Below are 20069 nucleotides of genomic sequence, written 5' to 3'. Positions count from 1 at the left end.
CACAGGGATAAAAATCCCAGGTCTCCTCAGAGACAAAATACAAGCAAGTCTTTTATGTCAGGCGAGAAGATACGGTTTTCAAAGTTCTCAGGTATTCTCCGTCCACTTGAGTAAAATAGCCATATTACCCATAGCTTTCCGCCCATGTGATGATCAAAGAAATGGTGATGTACACATATATCAAACCGTCTTTCTAAGCAGACGTTACAAGAAACGCACGCTCAGACCACTGTCTACCGTTTTGCAGTGTTCATTCGTTGAGATCCAAGCACGACTGCATATGATACTGTAGACAGATTCTTAGTAATGGAAATAAACATCTAACAGAGGAAGTGAATTTTAATTTAAATAAAAACTCAGAATAAATCTTTTAAAGTAAATAAATCATGATGCTATAAATGTCTCCGCTTTATGGTAGACAGGACATCTAAACTAAATCTAATAACAAGCATTGAACGTAGTTAAATATACAATGCTATGTTGCCAGCAAGTGAAACGACATGAATCACTACGATGTCATTTGAACATTCAACCCATACCGTAAGACAAAACAATGGTGGTCGTCAATAACACCAGGTAATTATCGCCGCCTATACATACTGTCACTTACGAACCCCGAGGATAACAAGTCAATTTGGCCTCCCGGCGTCCATTACGAATAGTAGTACAAATCCCACAGATCTGAGAGACCGAAGACGGGTAAGGGGACACCTGGAAAAAAAACGGCTGAATGGCGTCGAGTTTTCTTCAGTGACTAGCATGAAGTTAGGCGCTTGTGGTCGTCCTCGTCCGATGTAGAGGCGGATGGCCAGAAACGGACGTCTCAAGATTATTGTCTCAAGCGCTCAGCAAGGAGATTGTTTAGCCATGATATGGGCCCGTATCACGTAAGGATGTCTGTCATCGTTATCGAGGCTAATTTGGGGACTGTGCAGTATCGACTCAGGGGCCTCCCGTCACTAGAGTCAACATTTCAGTGAGGCATTCATCATGCAAGACGATAACACATGAACTCAGTGCACCTTACTCCAGACGGCTGTAATCAGTCGAACATAATTGCTTGCTGTATCTCCTTTTATGAACCTGACTGAATGCGCTTGGGGCTAGTTGAAACTTACACAGTGGATAACTTCGGAAAGATCACCATCAATGAGAGGGGCAGTCTTCATCTCAACATCTCGGTCAGCTTGTGGACAGTGTGCCAACGAGGAGCCAAGAACTGTGAAACTTACCCCCTGCTGCTTCATATGTGTCCTACGATCCCATTCCTTTTCCTTGTAAGTTTTCACCATAGCTTCCATTTCTCGCTGATTCTGCAAAGAAGCTCCTCATATCTACCTAATCTGTCCACCTAATTTTCAACATCTTTCTACAGCAACAAGTCTAAATCTCTTCAATTGTCTTCTTTTGCGTTTTTCACACTGTGTGTGACTCATTTACAACAATTCTGTGCACCAAACGTACACTCTCAGGAATTTCTTCCTAAACTATGCCTGACGTTTGATACTAGAGAATATCCAGTATTGTAGAACAATCAGTATAATGTCGTTTATTGAAACTAAACTACACTTTTCGAACAATCACTATATACACACAAAAACAAATAACCTGTAGATGACCATTCATGAAGAGCGTCGGCGAGGTCCGTCGGAACTCGTCCTAGCTTAGCGAGGAACTGGCTGTACTGCTGCTGCGCTGGCCTTATAAAGCCGTCGGAGTACTCCAACTTGCCCTGTACCTGTGTGGCGACCTCTGCAGAAAAAGGTTCGCATTAGTCTCTAGCAAGTTCTATTTGTTTTGAAGAATTGTTTTCCTATTGGTTGCGCCTGCAAGTGCTTGTGTATGTTACATGGTACACAGGGGTGTCTTGAGTGTAGTCTGCCTGGCAGGGGCCGTCTGTGGCAGGTGTAACAAATACTGTTAGCCCTCTTTGGACAGGAATCCCCTTTTTGTCAGTGCTAGTCCTCTTTGTATGCCTCATCCTCATGTATACTTTCCTTCCAAGATAACAGAATCCATTCGTCTACTTCATGCTCACCAAATACGCACATTCAATACTGTGTTTCGACAATGGTATATTTCTTTATACATTCTACCTTTATATGCGATTTGTCTGGTCATGGTATTCAGTAAACATACAATATGCCACAATATGCCACTTCCCTTATGGATTAGGAAATAGATGTAGGTGATATGGAAGCTAAAACATCCTAACAATTTAAAGTAGTTCCACATTTTTAATACATCGTAAATGTAGATATATGTTACAGATAAAGACGTGTAATATACACACTGTACATGACCCAAAATAGGACAATGTCAATGGAAGACGAAGAAAGAAACGTTTCTGTTCTAGGGTGGAAAAGCAGGAATGCAAACTATTTCCTCTACTGTGTATCGAAGAAGCAGTGAAGGAAATAAAACAAAGGCACAGAAGTTAGATGACAGTTCAGGGTTAAAGGATATCAATCATAAGTCTAGCTGATGAGATTATTATCCTCAGTGAAAATGAATAGAACATACGGCCTATTGAGGATAGAATATGAGCTGCGGTTAAAGCAAAGACAGTTGAAATTATTGAGGAATGACATAAATAAAATTAGCGACAAATGTGACGTCGAAATTGAGAATCATGCAGCAGACGAATTCAAGACATTCTTTCACCTCAGAAACAAAATAACGCAGAACAGAGTAAGCAAAGAGGACATAAGAAGCTGACCAGTATAGTTAAAGAGGCTATTCCTTGATAAAATATTAATACTAGTGTCAAACATAAGCCTTAATTTGAGGGAGAAATTTCTGAGAATGTGCTTCTATACCATCGTGAATAAACACACCGTGATAAAACTGGGAAGGAAGATAAATGAAGCATTTGAAGCGTGAAACTTCCTGGCAGATTAAAACTGTGTGCCAGACCGAGACTCGAACTCGGAACCTTTGCCTTTCTGGGGCAAGTGCTCCACTGGCAAAAGTAAAGCTGTGAGGACGGGGCGTGAGTCACGCTTGGGTAGCTCAGATGGTAGAGCACTTGCCCGCGAAACACAAAGGTCCCGAGTTCGAGTCTCGGTCCGGAACACAGTATTAATCTGCCAGGAAGTTTCATATCAGTGCACACTCCGCTGCAGAGTGAAAATTCTCATTCTGGAAGCATTTGAGGTGTGTTAACAGGAGGATACTCAAAATTAAAAGCAATGATAAAATAAGAAACCAGGTTCTACTCTGAACAGGTGAGGTTAGTAATATTCTGATAGGATACTTGTTATGATATCAAGGAATAAATTTCATAGTACTAGGTGGAGTTATAAATGACAAAAACCGTAGGAGAAAGCTGATATTCGACTGTATCTATCAATTATCTGAGGACGTTGGGGTAAGTACTGCTATATTGCAAAGAGAGCGGCACAGGATAGGAAATCGCAAAGGACTGCAGAAAACTATTCAAAGAGCTGTCAAACTAAGAAAAAAGAAATTTAATTCCTCAATTTGTGGAATATATATTGGGTAAACGTTTCCTTTCCAACGCGAGAAAAGCTTTCCGTAAATTCCTCGCCGCAACGGCTGTGAAAATCTAACATTTCGTAATAAACAAAGTTAGGCAAAATGTAAAATGCCCCGTGTTGAGGATTCTGTACAACCAAGAGAACAAATAAATGGTAGTGCCCTAGTTCTAGAGAACGTCTAAAGTAAAAAGATATTTTACATCTTTCTGCAAAAACTTGAATGTGGTCAAAGAATATGAAAAATACAATTTGCTTTTTCCATAGCGAACATTACCAGTAACGAATGATATGTAACCGAGGGATACGACGCGGTTTGATAAAGTTTAAGGAATATTTTCGCTGCCTCGCCGCGCAGCCAATCTCAACGAGTTAAAGATGCGCCCAGTTAGCTGAGCACTCGCGTCGGGTTGCACTTTAACAGTTTCCCTGCCACAAGACAGCTCTGGCCTAGTTCCAGCCAGAAAGCGCTTCATGATCCGCGAGGCTGCGTTAGAACCACTGGGATGACAAGCTCGCAGCTAGTTTATTACAGTAGTTGGCTTTCAGGTGACGCTAGCGGGGTAAAGTTTCTCGAAGACGCAAGGCAAACTAAAGTATCTTGTTTCTTGAAACACACGGACTGAGTATTGATTGCCAAAACGAGCCATAGTTTCAACCTAATAGACAGGTCAGTCCGTTGGTGAACTATCGAGACACTAAGTCTTCAGAAGTAACTCGGTCCATGCGGAAGAATTAATTCATGAATCGCACAAAAAAGTACCCTGTTTGCGTGACATTTATGACCCTGCAAAGAACCCAAGAATTTTAAAATTTATAATCTAATTATCTGTTGCCTTTAATCCTTAACCCCTTGAACCACTGACTCAGAGGGTAATATCCCCGGGCAAAGGCTAACACAGTCACACCAAGTGTCTTACTCACTAAGGAATACATTTACTTGCGGTTTTAAATTTATAAAAAAACTGAAATATATTTGCCTTTTCCAGTGTAAAATACAATTCTCAGTATAAATCTGGAATAACTCCGTCATTCTCCCCGGCCCAACAGATATTTTTCGATAGTAATGGCCCTTTGTGGTTCATGAACTGATCTGAGTGAGCGCCTGAGACATTACATAATCGGCTGTCCTGTGAATAGTTCTCTGCTAATAGGACCTAAGGCATCGTATCTTGTATTGTATGCAAACTAGAGACATTTCAATGAAAGAATACCTGTGCAGAATACTCTGAAAAATATTGTAGTAATTGCCTTCACTTTATCACCATTTCTTCATTCGCAGCTGTGAAACATCCCCTTGGAAAAAATTTATAAGTGACAGTGCTGGAAAACCTCTACGTTATTTGATTTTCAAACAGCAGAGAAAAACTGAACGTACTCAGACATTTTTCTCTTTACTTATTCTGTTCAATACTAAACCGACACACAATATTTTTAGCGCAACGCAATCTGACATTCAATAATCCTTACAAAAGAATGGCTCTGACTAACAATAACCTATACCTTTCATGAATCACTTGCCTCACGAAAATCTTCGTTACTCGAGCTACTGCAATACAGCGAGCGCCAATACTGCCAGCTAAATAAAAGAATCTAACTACTGAAGGCACTAACTACTGATAGGCATATAGTTAGCAAATGAAAGATTTTGGTGGAGAACAAACAATGTATTTACCTTAATAGTGTTCTATATATATATATATATATATATATATATATATATATATATATATATATATATATAAGTTCATTACATCCAGTCTTACAAATTTCCTTTTTCTGATTGACACACGTCCAGATCATCCGCTATCAACACTCTAACACTCTGCCATCTCTCTCCCCACATTCACCACTGCTGGCGGCTCACCTCCAACTGCGCAACGCTACGCGCTGTTCACGTCCAACTGCCCAACACTACACAATCGAATATTCCAACGATGCCATCCAGCCACAGATTGCAGACAGCACAGTCAGTGATTTTCATTCAGAGCGCTACGTGGCGTTACCAACAAAAAAACCTAAACAGCCTACTTACACTTGCTAACCCAGCATCTTGCCGCTGAGTTGGGACAGGCTATGTACTGATGCACATGTACGAGTAAGCTTCTTTGATCAGCTATTAATTGGGACAAAGATTTAGTTCCAAAACATTTTTATTTTATTTTGGAAACAAGTCCTCACATGATTCTGTATTAGCGGCACATTTATTGCGCCCCAGAAATCAAATAAAAAGTAATGATTAGCTCGACTAACATACACAAAATCACGTTGTGGACTCGTCTAAAATGCTATATTGTCGTCAGATGATTCTAAAACAGCGTAATTTTCATTTCATCTCCGTTTGCGACTTACCAACTCTCAGAAATCTTATGAAAGTAGTGATCACTTTCTATTCTGTTTCTGATATCAACAAGCTACTCACTTTTGCAGTTGCAAAAGTTCACTCAGTAACAAATACAAAAAATCAGAGTGAATGGCATGATTAATGAGTGTCACCTGAAGCATGAATACATCGGTTAGCGAAACGTGAGAACTATTCAAGGCCTTATCTTGCCTGCTCATGGGAGTCATATAGCGAAATCAGCCTGTAACTAGTTGTTGTTGTAGTGGTCTTCAGATGTGAGACTGGTTTGATGCAGCTCTCGATGGTACTCTCTCCTGTGCAAGCTTCTTCATCTCCCAGTACCTACTACAGCCTACATCCCTCTGAATCTGCTTCGTGTATTCATCCGCGTGAATTTTTGCAAGCTGTGGCCGGTCCTGCACCAGTGTATCGGTGCAAGTAGCTCCCACTCACCCATTCTCACTACCTCATTCAGCCCAACTCATCTCATTGTGTCCCTCTGTCACTGCCTTCTTCCTCACAGCATCAGTCTCCTTCGTCCTGTCCTACTGCTGCTGTCTCCTCTCACGCTGTCTCCCTCTTGCTATCTTTTACTGCTACTACCTCATTCATTCCTTCCCACTGCTGCATTTTCGGCTCACACCGGAATTTACGTACATTTTTTTACGTGTACAAGCCTGGCAACTTTGAACCTTTAAACTTCTTGTTTCGAAAACAGATTAAGACATCAAGACTATTTTCAAGGTTATTGGCGATGGGCATTGTAGGAACGTTTCCTAAGAATTATACCCATCCTAAACACGCCTCTGGTTCTTAATAAGTGAATGCTATGTTGTATTGTGCGCACAATTTCACTTAGCACGCTTAACACAGTTCGAATCCGACCTGTAAGGAAACGTGGTATTACTCACCAAGGGTTTAGACTTCAGAACAATAGCTGCCAGCAATGTTCCTAAAATATTTCAATAAGATAGGAAGGGGACCTCTATCGTAGAATAGTCAATAATTCTTCCCTGTAATTGTATTTATTGGAGTCACTTTTGCTCATGTTGGGTCATTTCAAAGCACAAGAGCAATATCAAGTATCGCCTGTTCAGACAGGGGAATCCTGGCATTAAATTTCTCAAACAACATTAAATATAAAAAATCAATAATGTCACAAAATTCAGGATAGTTAATTATTTTAACTGAGAGAAACACTCTCTGGTGGAAGACTATCTTAATGTCAAGCTAAACAAAGTTACCTGTTCTTACAAATTTTCTTTTTTCCCCTCAAATGTTAACCAAACGTGGTAATTGCGCACACGAAGGAAAGACGTTGATTTCGGGAAATACTACAAGGAGGACAGGTCTTCCTGCTTTGAGCTTCGTTGCCCGCGCGGGGTAGCCGTGTGGTCTGGGGCGCCTTCCCACGGTTCGCCCCCCCCCCCCCCCCCGCCTGCCCGTCGGAGATTCGAGTCCTCCCTTGGGTATGGGTGTGTGTGTTGTCGTTAGTGTAAGTTAGTTTAAGTTAGATTAAGTAGTGTGCAAGCCTAGGGACTGATGACCTTATCAGTTTGGTGCCATAGAACTTACCACAAATTTCCAGTGTCTTGTGTTGCACAGCGTCGTCGACTTGGTTGCTGCCGTGTGTCGTCGGATGTGTAAATCTATCAAAATCCTATACTGAGCCTGGCTGATTCAATATCAGCAAACTTGTCCTACGTTTTCGTGAAGCGAAAAACGTTAAATTCACCCTAGTCTGCTTTTAATGGCTAAACAACGGCGCAAGTATGTCGCGCCTTGTGTTACCCTGCCGTCACTGGTCTCGCAAGAACTGTATTGGCTTTCTTCGTTCTTCACTCAGGAGATCCACGGAAAGAATTCAGCCAGCTCTTGACTGAATTTTAGAGCCAGGTGAAAGAAGTGTTCACACCTGTATATACCCTTTCCCTGTCGTCACGTCAGAGAGGGGTGCCCTCCATCCACACTCGACGATGTCTCAAGGGAAAGTGCCTGTCGCGCTGGGCAGTTGTGCCTCTCCTCAGCCTATCTTCCCTTCCCTCTGCAGTGGGGCTGGATACTGGATGGAACAGCCGGTGGCTGTCGCTCTTTCATTTCTAGTAGCCAAGGCTACCCACTCAGCAAATGGCTTAATAAGTACAGAGTCGTACAATAGGCTGGCTTTCAAGTGAACAGCCAAGTATGTTATCCCCTTTATTAACACACCACCATCCACAAGAGTGGTAAGACCTCACACGCCACTCACGTGATAAACTGTTCTTACCCCAGTTCTCTGCCGTGCCCATGACCTGCACTTGACCTTGACTAGGCTGCGGCTCTGCAGGCGTGGTTAACTAAAACTGGCTTCCCCTCCGGTGATGCTTCCACCCTGTTTCTACCTAACGTAAACATGCATATTTATGTAAGGGGGTTCTTCATTCAGGAGCTACAAGATGCCATCAATGATTTGAAAAACAATAAGGCCGCTGGCCTCGACGATCTGAGATCTGAGCAAATTAAACATTTTGGACCGGGAGTACAAGCATGGATCCTAGAGCTAATGAATAACTGTATTACAACAATGCAAATTCCTAAACTGTGGAGGAAAGCTCGGGTTATTGCATTACTAAAACCAGGGAAAGACCCAGCTGAAGCTAAAAATTTCCGGCCTGTATCACTGCTTTGTCATTTATTTAAAGTGCTGGAGCGAATGGTCCTCAAACGCATAGCTGATTATGTGGACAAAGCCCTCATTAAAGAACAAGCTGGATTCCGACCAGGAAAATCATGCTGTGGCCAAATTCTTAATCTCACACAGTACATCGAAGACGGCTATCAGAGAGGAGAAGTAACTGGGGTCGCATTCCTGGATCTCAGTGCTGCATATGACACAGTTAACCATAAGGTGCTTACCCAGAAAGTGTATAATGTCACTAAGGACTACACCCTTTCTATGTTCGTGCAATGTCTGCTACAAAACAGACGCTACTATGTAACCTTACAATCAAAAAACAGCCGTTGGAGGACACAGAAAAATGGACTTGCACAGGGTAGTGTCTTGGCTCCAATATTATTTAACATCTACACCAATGATCTTCCCATCAGCCGCCGGACACGAATGTTCATATATGCTGATGATGCAGCAGTGGCCACACAGGATAAAACCTTTGAACAAGTGGAGGAGAATCTCACAGGAGCCTTAACAGAACTTGCTACCTATTACGACGGCAATAATCTCAAACCAAACCCTAGTAAATCTCAAGTATCCGCCTTCCATCTTAGGAACAAACAAGCCAAACGGAAACTCCGAGTCATGTGGCAAGGGGAAGAGCTGAAACATACAAACAGCCCAAAATACCTGGGAGTAACATTGGACAGAGCACTTACTTTTAAGCAGCACTGTCACAACACTAAAAAAAAGGTCTGTGCCAGGAACAACATACTGCGGAAGCTAACAGGTTCATCGTGGGGAGCTCAACCACATGTTTTGCGCACCACGGGTCTGGTGCTGAGTATCTCAGCAGCGGAATATGCGGCGCCAGTTTGGAGGAACTCTGCTCACACTAAGCAAGTTGACGTCGCCGTAAACGAAACTGTACGTATTGCCACAGGATGCCTCAAACCGACTCCCACAGACATCATCTACCCCATCATAGGCATAGCACCACCCACTATCCGCAGACAAGTAGCCGCCGAGATCGAAAGATCAAAACAAAAGAATGATCCTCGACACCCGTTGCATATGCACCGAAAACAACGTGTCCGGCTGAAATCCCGCAGGAGTTTCATTGAAACTACTGAAGAGCTCGTCACCAAACCCGCCGCAAGGCGGCTATCTCTTTGGGAAGAAATGGTGCCACACTCCACAATGGATCTACTTGAGGAGGGATCTGCAGGATTTCAACTACCTTTTACAACTTGGAGGTCATTAAACCGGCTGCGCACTGGAGTAACTGGGTGCAAATCAAACCTATTTAAATGGGGTTACAGTGATGGCGACAGGTGTGAATGCGGAGCAATACAGGACTTGGACCACCTACTGATCTGCCCAGATATGTCTATGACATGCACTAAAGATGATATTTTGAAAGTCAATGACAAAGCAATCTACGTTGCTAATTTCTGGGAAGGGAAGATATAATTGGTGCATCCGGACACGGAAGAAGAAGAAGAAATGTAAGGGGGTTATTCTCGATGCCACGTCTATTAAATCTCAAACAACAGAAATATAAACACAAAAACCCATCCCATGTTGCGAGTCCAGTGTCTTGCAACACTATAAACGACACGTAAAACTGAGGCACTTGACATGTAAGGTGTACAAAATCCAGATGCCTTACACCATTTTCTGAGCATAGCCGTTTTGGAATCTATCGCTCGCATTTAGCACCCAAAAACCATGTCTTGAGGTGCTTCTCAATAACAGATGAAGATTTTTGAGAACAGGAAGGTGGCACTTCCAGATAAATGCCGAGAGAATATACCGTCAAAATTTGGACAATTTTCTGTGGTTATTTCTTATATTTCGGCTCATACCGCATTTTACATACGTATTTTACATATAGAAGTGAGGTATTTTTGAACCTCTGTATCTCGGAAACGGATAAAGATATCAATAAAAATAATGAAATAATAAATAAATAATGTCCTACTTCGGAGGGACCTCTTAGACTACCAGAAGGTGTTCGATTTGAACGACACCTGAGCAACACTGTGAGCGATGAACAGAGCTCGCTTTGACTACAGGTATACTAACTTAATCACTACATTCACTATAATGTCACTTTACATGTGAAAATAAAGGGAGGTTACTCTCTGGCAAGTTTCCCATAAGAAGAAGCGTCGGACGAGGACATACACTTACCCTATGTTATTCATCTTGGTTCTGCAGCATATGCTCAGGCGTCTATCCTGGAGACAGAAAGTATCAACATGGGAAATGCCTCTATTATTTTCACATTTCCTCTTTAGCAGCTACGCAAACATATTGTTTGCAATGATCCAAGAACCTAAAGATGCTTCCCAAGCTGCAGGACTCAATAGGTCTGTCAAAAGGACAACAGAGTGATCATTGCTTCGAGTGAGTGAGGATCAAGAACGAAAAGAATATGGGTCTATGGCGTTGTCGAGCGAAGAACGAGACCCTAAAGATTCATTGAACAGAACATGTGGTGAGGAACAGCTTCAAATGGACCAAAACACCGATGCAGTGGCGAGCGAGGGAGTCAAGGAGAAGTATCAGACGTCTTCTGACAAGACGGACGACTTGCTGGTAAACATGGATTGATATCGCTCCGCAAAATCGACATGGAAATCGTTGGAAGAGGCCTTGTATTGTATGTTAACCAGGGACCTAGAAACGACGGAGATGCTCCGTCCCCGCCACAGCCACAGTGGTCCACAACCCCACGACGACTAAGGCAGTCCACTTCACCCCTCCGTCGCCCCATGACGAATCCAGGGTTATTGTGCGGTTCAGCCTCCGGTGGACCCCCACAGGGAACGTCTCACACCAGACGAGTGTAACCCCTATGTTTGCGTGGTAGAGTAATGGTGGTGTACGCTTACGTGGAGAACTTGTTTGCGCAGCAGTCTCCGACATAGTGTAGCTGAGGCGGAATAAGGGGAACCAGCCCGCATTCGCCGAGGCAGATGGAAAACCGCCTAAAATCCATCCACAGACTGGCCGGCTCACCGGACCTCGACACAAGTCCGCCGGGCGGATTCGTGTCGCGGACCAGGCGCTCCTTCCCACTCCGGAAAGCCGTGCGTTAGACCGCTCGGCTAACCGGGTGGGATTGGAAGAAGCCTTTGTCTAGGAGTGGATATCTACAGGCTGAAGAAGACGAAGAATATCAAACCCGTGCACAAATATTTCTGTGAAACAAATTTCTCTCCCAGCATATATCTTGATAAGTCACCTTCATATTAAATGCTAATCCCCATCCATAATGGATAAATCTCATTTTCTGCTGGACAGCGAAGAGGGCTGGTGCCTAGAATTACACATCTTTTGTAACCTTTTGTAATCCTATTGCCTTCCAACGTGGACATAAGACGTGATATGACTAACGATATGAACGATATAGTGTGGGCTGCCAAATGCTGAGATAACTACCGCTTTGCTTTTCACCTAGAATTGTACTTTCTTCATTAATGTTGAAGGTTAGCGCTTCCTGCGAAGACAGCCTTACTTATTGCTTTTTAACTGTTATTTCTTACTCTTAGTGTAATCTTGTTAACACCCCAGAGTCAAGCATCTTCGGCTGTGAACACCTGTTATATTTGCCAACTTCCATAGAGTCAGTTTATTAAGTGTCGACTGCTCTCTTTTTCTGCTGCCTCTGGCCGACCCCAGTGTCTGCTGTGGCGTCTGATAACGTAGTTATCTCTGCCGACGATCTCTGAGGAGAAACTGGCCTCATCCAATGAGAAGGCAGAGCGCTCGCAAGCTAGGCATCCATTGCTAGTATTGAAGGAGGACAAAGTGTTCATGTTCACTCTGTTCTGTGCCAGTCTGTGCTAGAATGAAGGCGTATTTTGCCTGTGGTGTGTTATAGTGTGCTATTAAAAGTGGCTGCATTGAAGTAAGCTGAGAAGGGGAGAAAGAGATGGAGAGAGCTAAGTATAAAAGAAGCAATAGATTTGTTTTCGTGAAGTGGTAGATAAAAGTATAACTCTCCTCTCATGGAACTGCCCTGGATCAAATGATAACATTATTCTACAGTTAAATGTTTGCCGAGCCACAATGGATTTGCGAGATTTCGTAGCCACTGATACTGAATGCATATCAGAGTGGGACTCGTAGTTACCATCAAGTGAAGTAGATAGCAGTCTATTTATGAACTGTATTGGATTCGTGATCAGACTTAGTAAGATGACATTTCATTCAATAAATAAGTTTTGCGTCTTAAACGCTTTTTAAAAAGTACATTATGGAGGCGGTCTTTGTGTGCCTGTGTTGAGGGCTCCATGTGTCTAATCTAATATTAACTGTGTGGTCGTGAGTGAAAGCTTTGTATTCTTGAGATCAAACACTAACCTTAAAGTTAAATTAAATCTCCTTCCAACAATTTAATTCAATGACGCACAAATTTTTCAATGAGGTAGTAGTAAATAGCCATGAAGCCTTCCACATAGGCTGCGTGTGGAAGTTACTATGTAAATATTCTCGTCTTTTTAATTTAGTAGATCGTTCAACCAGAACGACTTCTGTGTAAAGAAATTATTCAGATATCAATCAGCCTTCTGCATAAGTAAATTATTTTTAGGTCACGTAATGTAAGTTTGCTTCGAGATCTTTAGGAGAGCACCTACTTTCCCACCTTGATACTATCTTTCGTGATAGTGTGACATTGCTAGGTCACTGAAACGATGTGTGATGAATTAGTGAATGAATAACTGCACAGTCCTGCGAAATACTCTGCTGATAAGGTCAAAACCAAATGTTGTTTCTGGGTTTCAAACTTGGGTTTAGTAAAGCGGAAGGTAGTCAATGATCAGTAGTGAAACATTTCAGACGCTAAAGAATACTGCGTTGCGTTTAGGTAGGTGTCTCTGACGATTAATACCTGATAACAGTGGAGCTGCGGTATATTATTTTCTGTGGGGCTTATTCATTTTGAAAAAAGGACACCTTTTGTGTAGAATTTAGTGACAAGTGAAACTAGCAATGTAAGTATACACTTACAAAACACTTATGACACCATACAGTCCGAAGAGATGCAGTCTCTCTAATGTCAGAATGTGTGGTAGCAAGTCTTGTGTACATCTTACTACCAATTTTCCCACTGGTCGTTGAACAACACATTTCTATTCAGCACCTTTCGGAACGCCTGTATCGCTCATAAATCATTTCAGAACTTAATTGTGGTAAAGGAATTCTCAGCCTAAAAATAGTGAATTAACTTATTCATCAGACTTTACGTACCACCTTGTAATGTAAGGTGAATAATTAAACAATTTCCACAAAGGTATAAACAGTTAAGGTCGCCAGTGACAATTTTTGGATCTTATGAGAAAAATGAAATGAAAAAAAATGGATATAAAGTGTACGAGGAAACAAGATTTTACTCATTCAATGTGACCAACGAAAATAACCACACAGAACATTACAGTACACGGAACTGACTCATGCAGATGGCCTGTCATAATATAATCGGAAAAGCAGGCCATAATAGCTGCAACTGTCCGTCATAATGTTCGCAAATGTAGCCTGCTCATATGCCGATTATGTGCTATAGTAAAATGACAATGAAATGCTCCCTTCCCTCGTCCCCTCCTCTCTCTCTCTCTCCCTCTCTCTTTCTCTCTCTCTCTCTCTCTCTCTCTCAGATGCAAACACACACTCACAAACATACCTACTACATTTCTCTGGGACAATGGGCAAAGTTTTTCCAGAAACTTCGATCAATGTTTCCCTGTGGTTTCCACTGTTTCTAAACCAAAGCAAATGGCAGAACTGATAAACATACCCCGCTTGTTTTTTTTATTTATTTATTTATCTATTTTAAAGCAGCCCTGCTTGTACTTGACAGGAAAGCACCCGGGCTCCTTTTTTTTTTTTGGTCGTCAGTCTGCTGACTGGTTTGATGCGGCCCCCCACGAATTCCTTTCCTGTGCTAACTTCTTCATCTCAGAGTAGCACTTGCAACCTACGTCCTCAATTATTTGCTTGACGTATTCCAATCTCTGTCTTCCTCTACAGTTTTTGCCCTCTACAGCTCCCTCAAGTACCATGGAAGTCATTCCCTCATGTCTTAGCAGATGTCCTATCATCCTGTTTTCCACATATTCCTTTCGTCTCCGATTCTGCGTAGAACCTTCTCATTCCTTACCTTATCAGTCCACCTAATTTTCAACATTCGTCTATAGCACCACATCTCAAATGCTTCGATTCTCTTCTGTTACGGTTTTCCCACAGTCCATGTTTCACTACCATACAATGCTGTACTCCAGACGTACATCCTCAGAAATTTCTTCCTCAAATTAAGGCTGGTATTTGGTATTAGTAGACTTCTCTTGGCCAGAAATGCCTTTTTTGCCATAGCGAGTCTACTTTTGATGTCCTCCTTGCTCCGTCCGTCATTGGTTATTTTACTGCCTTGGTAGCAGAATTCCTTAACTTCATTGACTTCGTGACCATCAATCCTGATGTTAAGTTTCTCGCTGTTCTCATTTCTACTACTTCTCATTACCTTCGTCTTTCTCCGGTTTACTTTCAAACCATACTGTGTACTCATTAGACTGTGCATTCCGTTCAGCAGATCATTTAATTCTTCTTCACTTTCACTCAGGATAGCAATGTCATCAGCGAATCGTATCATTGATATCCTTTCACCTTGTATTTTAATTCCACTCCTGAACCTTTCTTTTATTTCCATCATTGCTTCCTCGATGTACAGATTGAAGAGTAGGGGCGAAAGGCTACAGCCGTGTCTTACACCCTTCTTAATACGAGCACTTCGTTCTTGATCGTCCACTCTTATTATTCCCTCTTGGTTGTTGTACATATTGTGTATGACCCGTCTCTCCCTATAGCTTACCCCTAATTTTTTCAGAATCTTGAACAGCTTGTACCATTTTATATTGTCGAACGCTTTTTCCAGGTCAACAAATCCTATTAAAGTGTCTTGATTTTTCTTTAGCCTTGCTTCCATTATTAACCGTAACGTCAGAATTGCCTCTCTCGTCCCTTTACTTTTCCTAAAGCCAAACTGATCGTCACCTAGCGCATTCTCAATTTTCTTTTCCATTCTTCTGTATATTATTCTTGTAAGCAGCTTCGATGCATGAGCTGTTTAGCTGATTGTGCGATAATTCTCGCACTTGTCAGCCCTTACCGTCTTCGGAATTGTGTGGATGATGCTTTTCCGAAAGTCAGATGGTATGTCGCCAGACTCATATATTCTACACACCAACGTGAATAGTCGTTTTATTGCCACTTCCCCCAATGATTTTAGAAATTCTGATGGAATGTTATCTATCCCTTCTGCCTTATTTGACTGTAAGTCCTCCAAAGCTCTTTTAAATTCCGATTCTAATACTGGATCCCCTGTCTCTTCTAAATCGACTCCTGTTTCTTCTTCTATCACATCAGACCTCATAGAGGCTTTCAATGTATTCTTTCCACCTATCTGCTCTCTCCTCTGCATTTAACAGTGGAATTCCCGTTGCACTCTTAATGTTACCACCGTTGCTTTTAATTTCACCAAAGGTTGTTTTGACTTTCCTGTATGCTGAGTCTGTCCTTCCGACAATCATACCTTTTCCGATGTCTTCACGTTTTTCCTGCAGCCATTTCGTCTTAGCTTCCCTGCACTTCCTATTTATTTCATTCCTCAGCGACTTGTAATTTCTCCTGATTTTCCCGGAACATGTTTGTACTTCCTCCTTTCATCAATCAACTGAAGTATTTCTTCTGTTACCCATGGTTTCTTCGCAGCTACCTTCTTTGTACCTATGTTTTCCTTCCCAACTTCTGTGATGGCCCTTTTTAGAGATGTCCATTCCTCTTCAACTGTACTGCCTACTGCGCTATTCCTTATTGCTGTATCTATAGCGTTAGAGAACTTCAAACGTATCTCGTCATTCCTTAGTACTTCCGTATCCCACTTCTTTGCGTATTGATTCTTCCTGACTAATGTCTTGATCTTCAGCCTACTCTTCATCACTACTATATTGTGATCTGAGTCTATATCTGCTCCTGGGTACGCCTTACAATCCAGTATCTGATTTCGGAATCTCTGTCTGACCATGATGTAATCTAATTGAAATCTTCCCATATCTCCCGGCCTTTTCCAAGTATACCTCTTCCTCTTGTGATTCTTGAACAGGGTATTCGTTATTACTAGCTGAAACTTGTTACAGAACTCAATTAGTCTTTCTCCTCTTTCATTCTTTGTCCCAAGCCCATATTCTCCTGTAACCTTTTCTTCTACTCCTTCCCCTACAATTGCATTCCAGTCGCCCATGACTATTAGATTTTCGTCCCCCTTTACATACAGCATTACCCTTTCAATATCCTCATACACTTTCTCTATCTGTTCATCTTCAGCTTGCGACGTCGGCATGTATACCTGAACTATCGTTGTCGGTGTTGGTCTGCTGTCGATTCTGATTAGAACAACCCCGTCCCTCAACTGTTCACAGTGACACACCCTCTGCCCTACCTTCCTATTCATAACGAATCCTACACCTGTTATACCATTTTCTGCTGCTGTTGATATTACCCGATACTCATCTGACCAGAAATAATCCTTGTCTTCCATCCACTTCACTTCACTGCCCCCTACTATATGTAGATTGAGCCTTTGCATTTCCCTCTTCAGATTTTCTAGTTTCCCTACCACGTTCAAGCTTCTGACATTCCACTCCCCGACTCGTAGAACGTTATCCTTTCGTTGATTATTCAGTCTTTTTCTCATGGTAGCCTCCCCCTTGGCAATCCCCTCCCGGAGATCCGAATGGGGGACTATTCCGGAATCTTCAGCTTGCGACGTCGGCATGTATACCTGAACTATCGTTGTCGGTGTTGGTCTGCTGTCGATTCTGATTAGAACAACCCGGTCCCTCAACTGTTCACAGTGACACACCCTCTGCCCTACCTTCCTATTCATAACGAATCCTACACCTGTTATACCATTTTCTGCTGCTGTTGATATTACCCGATACTCATCTGACCAGAAATAATCCTTGTCTTCCATCCACTTCACTTCACTGCCCCCTACTATATGTAGATTGAGCCTTTGCATTTCCCTCTTCAGATTTTCTAGTTTCCCTACCACGTTCAAGCTTCTGACATTCCACTCCCCGACTCGTAGAACGTTATCCTTTCGTTGATTATTCAGTCTTTTTCTCATGGTAGCCTCCCCCTTGGCAATCCCCTCCCGGAGATCCGAATGGGGGACTATTCCGGAATCTTTTGCCAATGGAGAGATCATCATGACACTTCTTCAATTACAGGCCACATGTCCTGTGGATACACGTTACGTGTCTTTAATGCAGTGGTTTCCATTGCCTTCTGCATTCTCATGTCGTTGATCATTGCTGATTCTTCCGCCTTTAGGGGTATTTCCCACCCCTAGGACAAGAGAGTGGCCTGAATCTCCAATCCGCTCCTCCGCCCTCTTCGACAAGGCCGTTGGCAGAATAAGGCTGACTTCTTATGCCGGAAGTCTTCGGTCGCCAATGCTGATTATTTATCAAAATTTAGGCAGTGGCGGGGATCGAACCCGGGACCAAATACGTTTTGATTATGAATCAAAGACGCTACCCCTAGCCCCGGGCTCTACAAATCTCAAACGGCCCGCTTTAGTTTATTATTACTACAAAAAAAGAAATCAGCTCTATTTCCAGAAGATCATTATTGTATAGCAAAAGTTTGCATGGTTTACTTAATTTTGTAACATTTCTGACAACATGTCAGGTAAAATAGCTTTCTTTACGGCCCATTAACTTGTTTTAGATAGTAGTGTAGGCATACTGTCGTATGCACAGAGATCAATACGGTAGCGGGAATCAACACTCGACGCCAAGTACACGGCCGGCAACAGTATGTCAGCGACTACCGTATAGGATATGAACACGGTAGCATTAAATTGTGTCAATGACAGATGTATTCAGTACATATCTAGGCTAAAAATACAAAGGGTGCTAGGGAAGTTTTTCAATATAACGCAACAATAAGTCGCTGTAGGCTGATTGTTACTGTGTTATGAGAATACTTTATACTTGCATTGTAGCAGCTGTGCCAAGTCTGTGGGCGCAGTTGTTCACTAGCAGGATTAATCTGAAGTGCTTGCAATGTCATCGTGGTCACGAAGTGAGATTCGGACAGTTTTGCGCTACATTTTCGCTCGTTGTAAATATAGACTAGTGCTTCGAAGAAATGACTGTTGCACTAGGTGATGTATGACCTTATCGCCCATATCGTACAACTATATTCAGGTGATACACAGAATTTCAAAAAGAGGAAATTTCACTCCGGAGGGCGCTGAGAGGAGGAGGAGGAGGAGGATATTACTGTTTAACGTCCCGTCGAAAACGAGGTCATTAGAGACGGAGCACAAGCTCGGATTAGGGAAGGAGGGGGAAGGAAATCGGCCGTGCCCCTTCTAAGGAACCATCCCGGCATTTGCCTGAAGCGATTTAGGGAAATCACGGAAAACCTAAATCAGGATGGCCGGACGCGGGATTGAACCGTCGTCCTCCCGAATGCGAGTCCAGTGTGCTAACCTCTGCGCCACCTCGCTCGGTGCGCTGAGAGGACTGTAAGGCCACGATCACCAGTTACGGAGGAAAACATTGATGCTGTGAGGAAAATGCTAGACAAAGACAGGCCAGTGATCTATAAGCAGATGAAGGATACCTTAGGGTTAAATACACCAGGAATTCGGTTGATTTTGCACAATCATTTACAAGTGAAGAAACTTTATTGTCTCTGGGTGCCGCATAGAATGATGCAAGAGCAGATGACATGGCGTGTGACTAGGTGACAGGAGAACTTAAACAAGTTTTCTAAGCGACAATCTCAGCATTCAATAACATCGTGTCAGGTGACGATACTGGACTGCACTATTATGAAGTACTGACGAAGACTCAAAACGAAGTTTGTGCCTTTGAAAATGAGGACAAACCCGTAGCTGTCAGAAAATCCCGATCAGTAAAAAAGAAATTGATAGCTGTTTCCTTTTTTTTTTTTCTTCAAATCGAGTGGAAATTGTCAAGCGTGTTGTTTTGGACACACAGAAGACAGTCATAGCTAAGTGATACACTGAGCAGTGGCTACCCGAAGTCATCCAATCTTTGAAGTACCTGCGACCGAAATCAAGAATGCGCACTTGGTTCCTCCATCATGACAACACTCCAGCTTACCGCACGGAAGTGTAAAGCGAATATTTGCGGGGTACAGGACTGAAATTTCTTGGGCACCATCCTTACAGTCGAGACCTTGTTCCTTGTGACTTTGCACTGTTCCCGTTTGTGAAAATGAAGCTGAAGGAAATGCAGTTTTCAAGTGATGAAGACCTCCTGAGGGCTTTGGACAACTAGTGTATCTTACTTCCTACAGAACCTTGGGAGAACTGGTTTAGCGGTGGTTTCGGAGGATGGAGTGGTGCATTCAGTGCGGTGGAAGTTTCTTTGGATAGACAAGACTGTTCTGGGTAATGAACCTATACGTCATGCGAAGCAAATGCTAAGTTAGAAAGGCAATGGGCACTCCTTTCATCCTTTAACTAGCCTCT

The sequence above is a fragment of the Schistocerca serialis genome, chromosome 5, assembly GCF_023864345.2.
Source record: "Schistocerca serialis cubense isolate TAMUIC-IGC-003099 chromosome 5, iqSchSeri2.2, whole genome shotgun sequence".
Lineage (NCBI taxonomy): Eukaryota > Metazoa > Arthropoda > Insecta > Orthoptera > Acrididae > Schistocerca > Schistocerca serialis.
The sequence above is the reverse complement of the archived record's forward strand: the minus strand, read 5'-3'. Positions refer to the sequence as shown.